The following is a 14,797-nucleotide window of genomic DNA, read 5'->3' on the forward strand; positions in this document are numbered from 1 at the left end:
GTTTTAATTAAACATAAACATGAAGATTATTAATTTGTTTATATTTATTTATTTGTTCTTGTTGCAGGAGTTCACAGCATAACTACAGTCAGTAAAGTATCAGTGGAAGCTGGAAAATCTATCTCCATCCCATGTCTCTATGAGTCACAATATATAGACCATGTGAAGTACTTGTGTAAAGGACATACATGGGGCTCCTGCAGATATGTAGTAAAAACAAACAAACCAGACCCTTCAGGAAAATATTCAATCTCTGATGACAAAAACCAGAAAATTTTCACCGTTACTATAAACAAGCTGACAGATAAAAACACTGATTACTGGTGTGTGGTGGAGATTGATAATGGAAAGGATTATGGACAGTATTTTCAACTGTTAGTTATCAGTGGTAAGTGCCTATTTTCATGCACATTTCAAATATTTTATCATTTCCTTCAGAAAAATAAACAACATGTAAGTTTTTCAGAATGACTGAGTGTGCTCTTATTTTTATTCATTCATTCATTAGATGTGAAGTCTGAATTACCAATGAATTTTTTATTGAGCACTTTTTTAAATCTGTTCACTTTTTATTTGTTTTACCGGCAAGGTACCCCCAATGTCTACGTCGATCATCAGAGGATTACAGGATATACTGGAGAAAGCATAACCATCAGATGTCACCACAGTAACTCTGGAGAAATGAAGTGGTGCAGGCTGGGCAGGAACTGTGTGACAGGATCATCTGGATCCATAGATGGAACAACAGTGACCGCTTATATGAGCGAACCAAATGTTTTCACAGTGACCATGAGTGGACTACAGTCAGAGGACAGTGGCTGGTATTGGTGTGCTAAAGGGGACATTCAGATACCAGTATATTTAAATGTTACAGAGAAGCCAATTACTAGTACTACTACTGCAGGTAATAATACATGTAAATAAAAATCATGAATTCTACATATTCTAAGTGTTAGGACTGTAAGAGGTATTAGCATAATAATCGTTACAGTACTGTATTGATGATGTTCTTTCTGGAAATATAGCCACAACCCCTACTACTACTACTGGCAGTAGTATTACTCATACTGTTACTGGAAGTGGAACAATTACTACAATGGAACAATGGAACATTTCTACAGTAGAAGAAAATAAAGAACACAGGTCAGATAATTTTTTTTCTTCATTTCTTTATATTTTTATGCAGTATTTAGTGGTAAAATGTTTTGTGTAAGAACGATTCTACAAACATTTTTACAGATGCTATTATTACTTATTCATTTAAATTCTGTTTATAAACTGCATGTTGTAGACTTTCATTTGACCCAAAGATCCTCATCATCCCTCTGAGTGTGTTGAGCTTGATTGTAATTGTGATGCTGTTCATCTGGTTTATATTGAGACACAGTAAGTCTACTAGAAATTTGATTAAAATCCATTTCAAATTTATTTGCAAATCCTTTAGAAATAGTTCAACATTTAAGTTATTGTGCATTGCTACAAAGAATCAGTAACAGTCATTTTGTTTTATTAGAGCAGAACAAAGCAGAATCATCCGCCACAGCAATGGTAAGTTGTACTGATTTATTTCTATGTGGGCATCGTACATGATACTAAAAGAATAGAGAAAGTAAAACGGTTTCATAATTACAGTTTGACAGATGTTTTAACTGTGTTTTGTACTTCAATGCAGGCTGGAGATGAAGTAACACACTCTGAAGTCAGACCCAAGAAAAAACGTTCACCCAAGGTAACCAACAAACTTCCTCCAACTAAATGAAAATAAAACCGAAGTCCTCTTATGTGCCCCAGATAGACATATACCCAGTATAATAAATGCTCTTGGTCCTCTTTCAACGTTTGTAAAACCATCTGTCAGGAACTTAGGGATTATCCTTGATCCTGCTCTTACGTTAGATAGTCATGTTAAATCTCTTGTTCGGTCTTGCTTTTATCATCTAAGAAATATTTCTAAATTGAGCTCTATAATATCCTATACCGAACTGGAGATTGTTATTCATGCTTTTATCTCATCACGACTGGACTATTGCAATTCCCTGTTTACTTGTTTAAACAAAGGTTCTTTGGAGCGTCTGCAGATCGTTCAGAATGCTGCAGCAAGACTTTTGACGAAAGCTTCTAAATATTCACATATAACACTGTTGCTTATGCAGTTACATTGGCTTCCTGTCGAATTTAGAGTCCATTTTAAGATTTTGGTTTTAACTTTTAAGGCTCTTCGACAACAAGCACCACCATATATTATTGAACTTTTACAGCCCTATGCCCCTAGTAGGTCTCTGAGGTCGAGTAGTCAGGGCCTACTTGTCGTTCAGAATACGAGACTGAAAACTAGGGGTGATAGAGCTTTTGCTACTGTGGCCGCCAGACTGTGGAATTCCCTTCCTCAGGACTTACGACCCGCTGATTCATTGATTACTTTTAAAAAACAGCTAAAAACACATCTTTTTAAAATTGCTTTTTGCTAACTTTGTTTGTATCTTGTTTTTTTTTTGTTTTTTTTATAATCTGTTATATCTTGTAAAGCACTTTGTGATTTCTATCTAGAAATGTGCTATATAAATAAAATTTTACTTACTTACTTACTTACTTACCAACTACAGCAGCATCAAGCAATTCAAATCTAAGAATTTTCAGTGAACATACCTGTCATCTGAGAGTACATTGGATATGTAATCTACTGTAGATTCATTTCTGATATGTCTGAGAAAAATGAATCCTCATATGGGAAACTGTTCTTGTATTTTTTATAACTTGCAAAATACAACAACAGCTATCAGAAGAAATTAGATCATGAATCACAAAGCTGTATTTTGTTTCTGAAGATTCAAACCTCTACCCCTTCTCTTTCATTTAAATATTGGTATTTTGTCAATAACACTGATACCTGACACACCAGATTTGTAAATGCAGAAGAAATTTCACCTGAGGATGTCCTAACATACTACAACTACACATTTACACTTTAGAATACAAGTAGAGTTTAATCTATTTTTTGTTAAAGCACAGCAGAACTGTAAATAGTCCAATTTCTATATTTCTTCTCTTCCAGAGTTCATTTGGTGAAAGTGATGTGGAAATCATTTACAGTTCAGTTGTTGTACGGAAGTGTACTGAAAGGGTAAATATTAAATGACCTGAAACCAAACACACACTGTATCTCACTCCCTGTGTTTTTCTTGATATCAAATCATTTTACTTGTTGTCCTGATATGACATGTTTCACTTTGAATTTGGTCATATTTTGCTTTTTCTCTCTAATTATCATTTGCTTCTGTTCTCCAACAGGGTGACAGAAAAACCACAGAAGTTACATACAGCACATTAGCTGAAATGTTTTAATGTTAAAACTTTAATGTTAAAGAGTTGTATCTCTTTTTTCTGTATCTTTTATTACTAGAGTATTTGTATTTGCTGCTCTGTTATCTTCCTTCATTTACTTGTTATGTAGTAACTTTTAACCTTAACCCTTTTAACTGTTTTGTAAACAAGATAATTCCTGCATAGCTGCAAATTTATTCAGAGAAGCATTGAGCTGTTTTGTTTTTTCTTTTTCAAGACCATTGACATATCTTTTCATTCTTCATTCTTGTAATAAAGAAGCTTTACAGACTGTTAGACTGTGCACTCTTAGATAGTTGTAGATATTCCACAATCAGCTGTAAGTAGTATTATTGTAATGTGGAAGCATTTTAGGAACTAAAGCGTCTCAGCTATGAAGTGGTAAACCATATAAATCTATAGAAAAGGTTCACCGAGTTCTGAAGCATATACTGCATAAACGTTGCCATCGCTCTTCTGATCCGGTCACTGCGGAGCTCTGAACCGCTGGTATTAACCTTAGCATAAAAACTGTGCCTTCTGGAGCTTCATGACATGGTTTTCCATGGCTGTGCTGCTCCTGTAAGTGTAATTTGTTGTTGGCCCAGTAGTTTTGTCCATGTCATCTATTTTCATGATCTGAATTTATGCGTACAACATAGGTGAAAAAACAAAAACAAAAAAATAAACACTTGTATATCTTGTAGATGCCTGACTTCACACCCAGTCTACAAGTAACTAAAATGAAGACCATATGTCAAAAAATGTAAATTTGTATTTATCTTTTATATTGGTTTTATTTGGATTTTAGTGTTTATTTGTGTGTAGTTTAATTTGCATGATTTTATTCTGTTTGTATTGCATGTTTTTAGTGTGTTATTTGACATTGTTTTAATACAATGTGGACTGGCTGGGCGCTAGCTGATAGGGATCACCTGCTGAGGCACGGGTGTGTCCAGAGGTGGCCTATCAGCTGTCTAAAGACCTATTAAAAGGAAGCTAGCTGAACACTGGAGGAGAGATGCCCCAGAAATGAAATGCACACAAGAAGGCCAGGTGAAAAAGAGGGACATGCTGCCTGATCGTGGGGTTGCGGCGCTTCATCTGGAGATGGACTGGTCAGCGTGATGCAGTGACCCAGTCCCGACAGCAGGAACGGCAACAGCAGGAAAGGCAACAGTAGGAGACAGCGCGTGCGTTTCACAGCAGGGCAGAGGTATACCTCTGCCTGCATTCGTGAGTATTGTCTCTACTGTTGTTCACCATATATATATGTATATATATATATATATATATATATATATATATATATATATATAATGTTTTTCCTCTACACCCCCCCCCCCCCCCCCCCCCCAATTTTATTTTTGCACATGACGAGGAGCGTGTCAGGCTACATTTCACTGTGTGTTATACTTGTATAACTATTGTAATAGAGTGAATTGTTGCCCCCCAGTGGTAAAATACAGAAGTGCCTGTTACAGGGCTAGTTCTTGGTTGACCAATATATAACAACAAAAAAGGGTAGTTTTCTGCACCGCTAAGAAACAACAAGTTAGTGTGTGATGTCTTGCTGTTCAATAAAGGCACCTATCCACGTCCTTCTGTCCTGATCCTTTTAAGAGCCTAATCCAGAATATCACAACTGGCGACGAGGATTCTAAAGATTTCCACAGCGTGACAGAGGCTGTAGAAGGGCTGTGTTCACATGTAATGAAAAAGACAAACCAAGACGTTTTCTTCACGGCTGCAGCGGAACAGCTTTTGGTGAGCTAACATGGCGATGCATGTGGGCCGTGTTGAAGAGTATAATGAATCGAAGGAAGATTTTGAGTCATATTTGGAGCGGTTGGAGCAATGGATGTTGGCAAATGATGTTTCCGATGAGAAGAAAGTGTGCACGTTTCTCTCTGTGATCGGACCAGATACATACAGGCTGCTAAAGAATCTTGTGTCTCCGAGGGTACCGAGTACCATGGGATATGCAGCGCTGACTGGGGCGTTAAGTGCGCATTATAAGCCGAGTCCAGTGGTGATAGCTGAGCGTTTTCGTTTTCAGAAACGTAACCAGAAAGAAGGGGAGGCAGTTTCTGACTATGTTGTCGCCCTGAGGCAGTTGTCAGCCACATGTGATTTTGGACAATATTTGGATGAGGCCCTGAGGGATCGTTTTGTTAGTGGGCTGCGTTCTGATGCTGTGCAGCGCAAGCTACTATCGGAAAAGGATCTTACATTTCCACGTGCATGTGAGATTGCCGTATCCATGGAACTCGCTTCGAAAAATACGATGGAGTTCTCAGGACGCCAGGACCCTCACCACGTAAATGCCTTGACAAATGCTCCAAATTTTTTCAACAAAGGATGGAAAGGACAGAACAGGCAAGAGGGCAATAACAAGCCAAAGAACTGGAAGGGACCTAAAAAAGACACAGGAATGAAGCAACCATGTTATCGTTGTGGTGGAAAGCATTCAGCACGTGAGTGCAAATTTAAGAGTGAAAAGTGTCATGTTTGTGCAAAAATAGGACACATTGCACGTGCTTGCAGGAATAAAAAATTCAGTCAGCAAACTCAGTATTTGGAAACTGAGGATGAATGCTCAAGTAGGAATGATGAAGCTGAACTTTTTGGAGTTTATTCAATGTACTCCATCACCTCCAGTGAGAAGGGATACACAGTGGATGTTGCGCTTGGGAGCAAGAACACCACCATGCTGCTGGATACAGGATCAGCAGTGTCGGTAGTATCAGACAAGTATTATCAGATGCATCTCACTCATTTTCCTATAAAACCAGCCAGTGGGCTAAAGCTCAAGTCCTACTCAGGCCAACACATTGCTGTGCGTGGATATATTATGTTACCAGTACAGTATGGGACTCAAAACATCACCCTACCACTGATCGTTGTTCAGGGAGACAGACCAGCTCTGATTGGACGAAACTGGTTAAAGAAACTACAGCTGAACTGGAAACAGATTTTCACAGTACACAAGGTACTGGTGCAGAAAGAAGCAAAGCCAGGAGTACTAGAAGTGATTCAGCGCCATCAGGCAGTGTTTTCGGATGACCAAGGCTGCATAAAGGGATTTAAAGCTAGAATCCACACTAAACCAAACACCACACCAATTTTCTGTAAAGCTCGCCCAGTTCCTTATGCACTAAAAGAAGCTGTGGAAAAGGAGCTGGACAGATTGGAAAAGGTGAAGGTTATTTCAAAGGTTGAGAAAAGTGAGTGGGCATCCCCTATTGTTACTGTGCCAAAAGCAGACAAAACAATTAGGATATGTGGTGACTACAAAGTCAGTGTCAACCGGTGTGTTGAAGAGGAAAGATATCCACTTCCAAATACTGAAGATTTGTTTGCCACTTTAGCTGGAGGAACATCCTTCAGTAAACTTGACCTTTCTCATGCCTATCAGCAGCTACAGTTAGATGAAGAATCAGAGAAGTATCTGGTCATCAACACACACAAAGGTCTCTATAAGTACAATCGCCTCAGCTATGGTGTTTCCAGTGCTCCGGCTCTTTTCCAGTCTGTGATGGATCAAATCCTTCAGGGGATGGAGCATGTCACCTGCTTTTTGGATGACATCCTCATCACTGCTTCATCTGAAAGGGATCATTTGAAGAGGTTGGAGGAAGTACTCACACGTCTGGAGAAGCATGGTGTCAGAGTGAAGCTTTCCGAGTGCCACTTTCTTCAGAGCAGTGTGGAGTACCTGGGACATCGTATTGACAGGGATGGTCTGCATCCTTTAGAGGAAAAGGTAGCAGCCATAGCAAATGCACCAGAACCAACAAACGTCACTGAACTGAAGTCTTTTCTTGGTCTTCTAAATTACTACAGTCGATTTTTGGAAAATCCATCCACCATTCTTCAGCCTTTGCATAACCTGTTGAGAAAAGATGCTAAATGGATTTGGACCATGGAATGTGCAAAAGCATTCAGGGATGCAAAAAGTCTACTGCTGCAGAACAAAGTGTTGGTGCACTACAGCACAAATCTGCCATTGAAGTTAGCCTGCGATGCATCACCTTATGGATTGGGCGCAGTCATCTCTCATGTCATGGAAAATGGAGAGGAAAGGCCTGTGGCTTTCGCATCAAGAACATTAACTGAAGCTGAGCGAAAGTATGCCCAGATAGAAAAAGAGGCCCTTGCCATAATTTTTGGAGTAAAGAAATTCCATAAATATCTGTATGGAAGGAAATTCACCCTCATAACAGATCATAAGCCACTGCTGGCTATACTAGGGCCAAAGTCAGCTGTCCCAACACTTGCTGCACTAAGAATGCAACGCTGGGCTCTTATTCTAATGGCATACAACTATGACATTGAATATAGAAGATCAGCTGAACATGCTAATGCAGATGCATTGTCACGTCTACCTCGGAATACGCCAGACAACATTGCAGAGGAGGGAAGTATCTTCTATTTCTCACATGTGGAAGAGCTACCAATAGTAGCTAAAGACATTGAGAGAGCAACCATGAAAGATCCAATCCTCAGCAAGGTCTGGAGCTACACCATGAATGGGTGGCCGAGTTATATGCAAGACGAATCACTTAAGCCTTACTTTACACGCAGACACGAGCTGTCAGCAGAACAAGGATGTGTTCTTTGGGGACAACGGGTCATCATTCCACCGGTTTACCAACAGAAAGTGCTGGAAGACCTGCATCATGAACATCCAGGTATCTGTCGTATGAAAGCACTCGCTCGCAGTTACCTGTGGTGGCCAGGCTGTGATGGTGATATACAAGAACTGGTTCAAAGCTGCTCAGTCTGTCAGGCTGTACAGAAGTCACCACCCGTTGCACCACTCCATCCGTGGAAGTGGCCTGAGAGAGTTTGGCAACGGATTCACATTGATTTCGCTGAAAAAGGCAAGCAGTACTTTTTAGTTGTCATTGACAGTCATTCAAAATGGTTGGAAGTGTTCCCTATGCCATCCATTACCTCACACAACACCATTGAGGTTTTGAGAGGGTTATTTGCTTCATATGGACTTCCAGAAGAGCTTGTTTCAGACAATGGACCTCAACTTGTGTCAAAGGAATTCAATCAGTTTCTGGAGTTAAATGGGATCAGACACACAGCTGTTCCTGCCCATCATCCTGCATCAAACAGGGCAGCAGAGAGGTCAGTACAAATCCTGAAACGATCTCTGATGAAAAATGTGCTGGAAGCAGATGGTAAGGCCACATTGCCACTCAGTCATCGTTTGGCAAACTTCCTTATCATGTATCGCAGTACACCGCACACTGTGACGGGTCGTACACCAGCAGAGTTGTTCCTGAAACGTCAGATCCGGACTCGCTTCAGCCTGCTGAAACCTGAACTAAGCAGACACATTGAACAGAAACAGTCTGAGCAGAAGCGACACCATGATTACAAAACCCAACCTGTTCGTGTTTTTTCGGAGGGAGACGCTGTGTGTATCCGAAACTTCAGGGGGGGGGGAAACAAAATGGACTCAGGGAACAGTTCTGAAGAAAATGGGAAGTGTTACTTACCTGATACAAGAGGGACAGAGAACACGCACAATACACGTGGATCACCTGTTACCATGGAGACAGACTGTGGAGAAACCCCCAGTTATATTTTCACCGGTTTCAGAGGGACGGCCAGAAGTGATTATGGACAGTGTTGTTCCAGAGATACCACCAAGTCCACCTGGGATTTTAACATCACACTCCTTACCTCCTGAACCACCTAAACAGACAACCGATGAACCACCAGTATCCACCCCAGAAACCACCCAAAGCCCATCTGTGGAACGCAGATACCCAGAGAGACGCAGAGTTCCCCCAAAGAGACTGAATCTTTGAAAATGTAGAGTTATGTTTTAGTTATTTACTGCCAGTTATTTTAGAAGTGAAGAGTTAATAATGGAAGTAATGGCTACATTGTTCATTGTTCGTAAGGGCCACAGAATATTTCTTTTTGGTGGGGGCAGTGAAATACATTCTTTAAAGGGTTGCTTATTTCAATTACGAATCTAAAAGGGGAGGAATGTAATAGAGTGAATTGTTGCCCCCCAGTGGTAAAATACAGAAGTGCCTGTTACAGGGCTAGTTCTTGGTTGACCAATATATAACAACAAAAAAGGGTAGTTTTCTGCACCGCTAAGAAACAACAAGTTAGTGTGTGATGTCCTGCTGTTCAATAAAGGCACCTATCCACGTCCTTCTGTCCTGATCCTTTTAAGAGCCTAATCCAGAATATCACAACTATGCATGTGACAAATAAAGAACCTTGAACCTTGAACCTTGGAAAGAAACTATAACATTCGGATTGTCTACATTCAAAGGAACTACTTCCTCTTCCGCCTTTCATAATTATGTGCGAAATACAGCTGTATAAATGTCTCGCAGCCACTGGTGTGCGCACTCACAACAATGGCTGAGCGTAATTGGAATCATGTGTGGACGTATTTTACCTCCACAAACAGCTGAGACATGGTTTGCGATACATGTGGCAAAAAAGTGCTCCAAGAGTGAGGTGTTGTGGCCATACTTGCCAACTTTGAGACCTCAGAATTGGGGGAGGGGGGTGATAAATAATTTTTACAGGGTTTATTTATCAGATAAAATACATTAAATGTCACCGTTATTATTGGCCGGCCTGGAAACAGCGGGGGTGTCCAAATTCAGAGGCTGCTTCCACCTGAGGACCCGGTGGTACCGGGTAGTACGTCACGAGCTCCCTCGGTGGAGTGAAATGCTGCCGTCTGCTCCTTGCTATCTAAAATATAACAGGGCGCTGACGTAAACTCTCGACCGTCTCACACTGCTGTTTAGTCAGTTTTCTGTTTGACGTTTATTCAGCTGTGTGAAAACCCCGGAGGAACCCACCGGATGGATTAATAAAGTTACATTTAATTTAATCTAATCTAATAACTTTAATCTCAGCCAAACCGATTTACCCACGAACAAATAAAACACTGAAAAAGCCAAACAATAACATTTTTAAGCTATCAAAGTGGCTTATATATCATGTTTAACACGAGTAGCGAAAGGCCGCGGGGGTTTGAAAATGATGTGTCGGTCGGCTCAGATATTTGAAGTTTACACAGCTACATCCTCACCTGAAAATATGTTAAAAGTTTTTTTGTGACCCAGAAAAGAGAAATAAGAGTAATATTAAAACTAAGCAGCTGCCGCCATTGTTGGAAACTGGAATTGGCTGGGCCGCGCTATGAATTTGCGATGTGGTTTTTCAATTTTGTTGTCCGGGTGGAAAATCGGGGAGAATGGTGGCTCCAGGAGATTTTCGGGAGGGACACTGAAATTCGGGATTCTCCCGGGAAAATCGGGAGGGTTGGCATGTATGGTTGTGGCAACATCACTAACCTAGTCAAACACCTCAGAGTAAATCATATCACAGAATATGACAAGCGTATGTTGAGGCAAACTGAAGAGGATGAGAGGGACAGGTGCTGCTAGGGCGAGACAGACGTCTCTCACGGAGTCCTTTAGTGCTGCAGGCAGGCAAGGTGTTCAAATCGCGCACAACTTCATTTTTTTTTATTTCTATATGATGAACCCTGCATTATTAAGTGATAAGAACAAGTAATCTGATGTCCTGTAATCATTATGACGCTACAATTTGAGATACAATAAATAAAATAAGTTTTTGTACAAAGTATCGTTATCGGATCAGTATCGTCGATACCACCCTGAATATTACTTGGTATCGGATCGGAAAGGAAATCAGTGGTATCGCACATCACTACCTTACCCCCTCCTTCCCTCATTCTCTCCTCTATTTGCCATCTCCATCAACAGGTCTTTCTACGTGAAGATCTGTTTTCTACGGTGGCCCCTACAGAAATAGCACGTACAAACTCCAAAGCACGTACAAAACTCCAAAACACATGCAAACTCCAAAATAGGTACAAAATTCAAAACACATGCAAACTCCAAAACACAACGGAAGTGCTCCAGGACGCTAGGGGCAGTGTTGAGCTTTTGTTACCTAGTGGCTACACAAGCCAGGAAGTACCAACGACCGGATTTGGTTTGTGGTAGTAACAGGTAAATGAACATTTTTTTTTTTTTTTAATGATTTTAATATATATGAGTGTGGTTGTTCTTTCCTTGCAGGTCTTTTCCGCAGGTATCCAACTCCATGTGTTTGCAACAAACTTGCCTGTTTATTTTGCAAATCGAGCTCAACAATGCCCCTAGAGTTTGCATGTGTTTTGGAGTTTGCACATGCTTCGGAGCTCGTACGTGCTTTGAAATTTGTACGTGCTTTGCAGTTTGTAAGTGTTTTGGAGTTTGTTTGTGCTTTGGAGTTTGTTTGTGCTTTGGAGTTTGTACGTGTTTTGGAGTTTGCACGTGCTTCGGAGCTCGTACGTGCTTTGAAATTTGTACGTGTTTTGGAGTTTGTTTGTGCTTTGGAGTTTGTACGTGTTTTGGAGTTTGCACGTGCTTCGGAGCTCGTACGTGCTTTGAAATTTGTACGTGTTTTGCAGTTTGTAAGTGTTTTGGAGTTTGTACGTGCTTTGTCTCTAGGGGCCACCGTAATTTTCTCGGTGTCATAATAAAAAATAAAGTTGAACATCACAGAACTAAATAAGCATTTGTTTTTATGAGAAAGCACAATTATACAACCCGTTTCCTTATAAACCAAAAACCAGTGGATAAACAGACTGATGAAAAGGTAAGAAAACTTGACCAACTTTGACTCCCCTTGAAACCTGATAACCTGAGTTCTCAGCTTTCAGGGGGTAGAAATTCTGCCACCTTTTGGAGAATTGAGATGTTTCTCACCCGACGGCACATACGCGGACACGGCGTCGGGGCTGAAAGCCGACAGCTCACTGATTTTGAAGCGTCAGCAGGCGCTTTGTGTTTATGTCCTTTTTGTGCTAGATTCTGAAGCTGCAGGTTTTATCTCTCTCCAAACAATATTGACTGAACCAGCAGCCAAAGACGATCCAAACTACGCTTCACATTTCGCTTCACATAAACATCGTCACGAATTTCCTCTGACTTTTGCTGTTTTGCTTCCACCACGATAAAATCACACTTCATGTAGAGCTCTCTCTCTCTCTCAGTAATAGTTTCCCATCTAAAAAGTTTTTTGCATTATTCGCTTATTTATTACCCACCAGTCTACGGTGTTGGCTGCTGTTTTGGTTTTGTTTTTACTTCCGACAAGAAAGCCTCATTTCTGCTGTTCAATACTGAAAAAAAATGTAAACTTTTTAAAATTATGAAAAATTTCAAAATGCTTAGCTGTGTCTCTAATCAAACCTCTGTAACTTTGCTCTGCTTCACTTTGTTTTTGACTGCACAATATTTTTAAGGTCATCTGCTATAAAATCCCAGACCAGGAAAACTGCCTTCATGTTTTTCTGTGTTTTATCCTCAGTTACTTTGACACAAAGGAATCTGCTGTGATGCTTACACCTTTGATAAAGTCTCACAAGTGTCAGTTTTCTTTTTATAGATATAAAAATATCGACATGTACTGATAAGTGATCAGAATTATAATATTTCTGACTGTCTGAGGCAAAATTTCCCCGATTCGAATCGAATCGTGGATCGAATCGATTCGGGACCTTGTGAACCAGAATTGAATCTATTTTTTAAATCAGTGACGATACCCAGCCCTACCTACCCTACCCTACCTACAGTGGGGCAAAAAAGTATTTAGTCAGCCACCGATTGTGCAAGTTCCTCCACCTAAAATGATGACAGAGGTCAGTAATTTGCACCAGAGGTACACTTCAACTGTGAGAGACAGAATGTGAAAAAAAAATCCATGAATCCACAAGGTAGGATTTGTAAAGAATTTATTCGTAAATCAGGGTGGAAAATAAGTATTTGGTCAATAACAAAAATACAACTCAATACTTTGTAACATAACCTTTGTTGGCAATAACAGAGGTCAAACGTTTACTATAGGTCTTTACCAGGTTTGCACACACAGTAGCTGGTATTTTGGCCCATTCCTCCATGCGGATCTTCTCGAGAGCAGTGATGTTTTGGGGCTGTCGCCGAGCAACACGGACTTTCAACTCCCGCCACAGATTTTCTATGGGGTTGAGGTCTGGAGACTGGCTAGGCCACTCCAGGACTTTCAAATGCTTCTTACGGAGCCACTCCTTTGTTGCCCGGGCGGTGTGTTTTGGATCATTGTCATGTTGGAAGACCCAGCCTCGTTTCATCTTCAAAGTTCTCACTGATGGAAGGAGGTTTTGGCTCAAAATCTCACGATACATGGCCCCATTCATTCTGTCCTTGACACTGATCAGTCGTCCTGTCCCCTTGGCAGAAAAACAGCCCCATAGCATGATGTTTCCACCCCCATGCTTCACAGTAGGTATGGTGTTCTTGGGATGCAACTTCTTCCTCCAAACACGACGAGTTGAGTTTATACCAAAAAGTTCTACTTTGGTTTCATCTGACCACATGACATTCTCCCAATCCTCTGTTGTATCATCCATGTGCTCTCTGGCAAACTTCAGACAGGCCTGGACATGCACTGGCTTCAGCAGCGGAACACGTCTGGCACTGCTGGATTTGATTCCCTGCCGTTGTAGTGTGTTACTGATGGTGACCTTTGTTACTTTGGTCCCAGCTCTCTGCAGGTCATTCACCAGGTCCCCCTGTGTGGTTCTGGGATCTTTGCTCACCGTTCTCATGATCATTTTGACCCCACGGGATGAGATCTTGCGTGGAGCCCCAGATCGAGGGAGATTATCAGTGGTCTTGTATGTCTTCCATTTTCTGATGATTGCTCCCACAGTTGATTTTTTCACACCAAGCTGCTTGCCTATTGTAGATTCACTCTTCCCAGTCTGGTGCAGGTCTACAATACTTTTCCTGGTGTCCTTCGAAAGCTCTTTGGTCTTGGCCATGGCGGAGTTTGGAGTCTGACTGTTTGAGGCTGTGGACAGGTGTCTTTTATACAGATGATGAGTTCAAACAGGTGCCATTAATACAGGCAACGAGTGGGGGACAGAAAAGCTTCTTACAGAAGACGTTACAGGTCTGTGAGAGCCAGAGATTTTCCTTGTTTGAGGTGACCAAATACTTATTTTCCACCCTAATTTACGAATAAATTCTTTACAAATCCTACCATGTGAATTCATGGATTTTTTTTTCACATTCTGTCTCTCACAGTTGAAGTGTACCTCTGGTGCAAATTACTGACCTCTGTCATCATTTTAAGTGGGGGAACTTGCACAATCGGTGGCTGACTAAATACTTTTTTGCCCCACTGTACCCTACTTAGAAGCTCCTATCAGCCCCTGCAATCAGTTTATATCTGGGCAAAAAGTGTCATTGACATCAAAAATGTGTTTTTTAAGAGAAATTTAGCCAAGAGGACAGCAGTAATTCTAAGAAATTTAACATCACAGTCCTGTAAACTCGCTTGAAGTGACTAAAAAGGACTGGATTGATGACCATATGGATACAAATAGGCGGAGCCATAAAGATACATTTGTTTAATTTAA

This window comes from Simochromis diagramma, unplaced genomic scaffold (genome assembly GCF_900408965.1).
Source record: "Simochromis diagramma unplaced genomic scaffold, fSimDia1.1 OVJJ01000421.1, whole genome shotgun sequence".
Classification (NCBI taxonomy): domain Eukaryota; kingdom Metazoa; phylum Chordata; class Actinopteri; order Cichliformes; family Cichlidae; genus Simochromis; species Simochromis diagramma.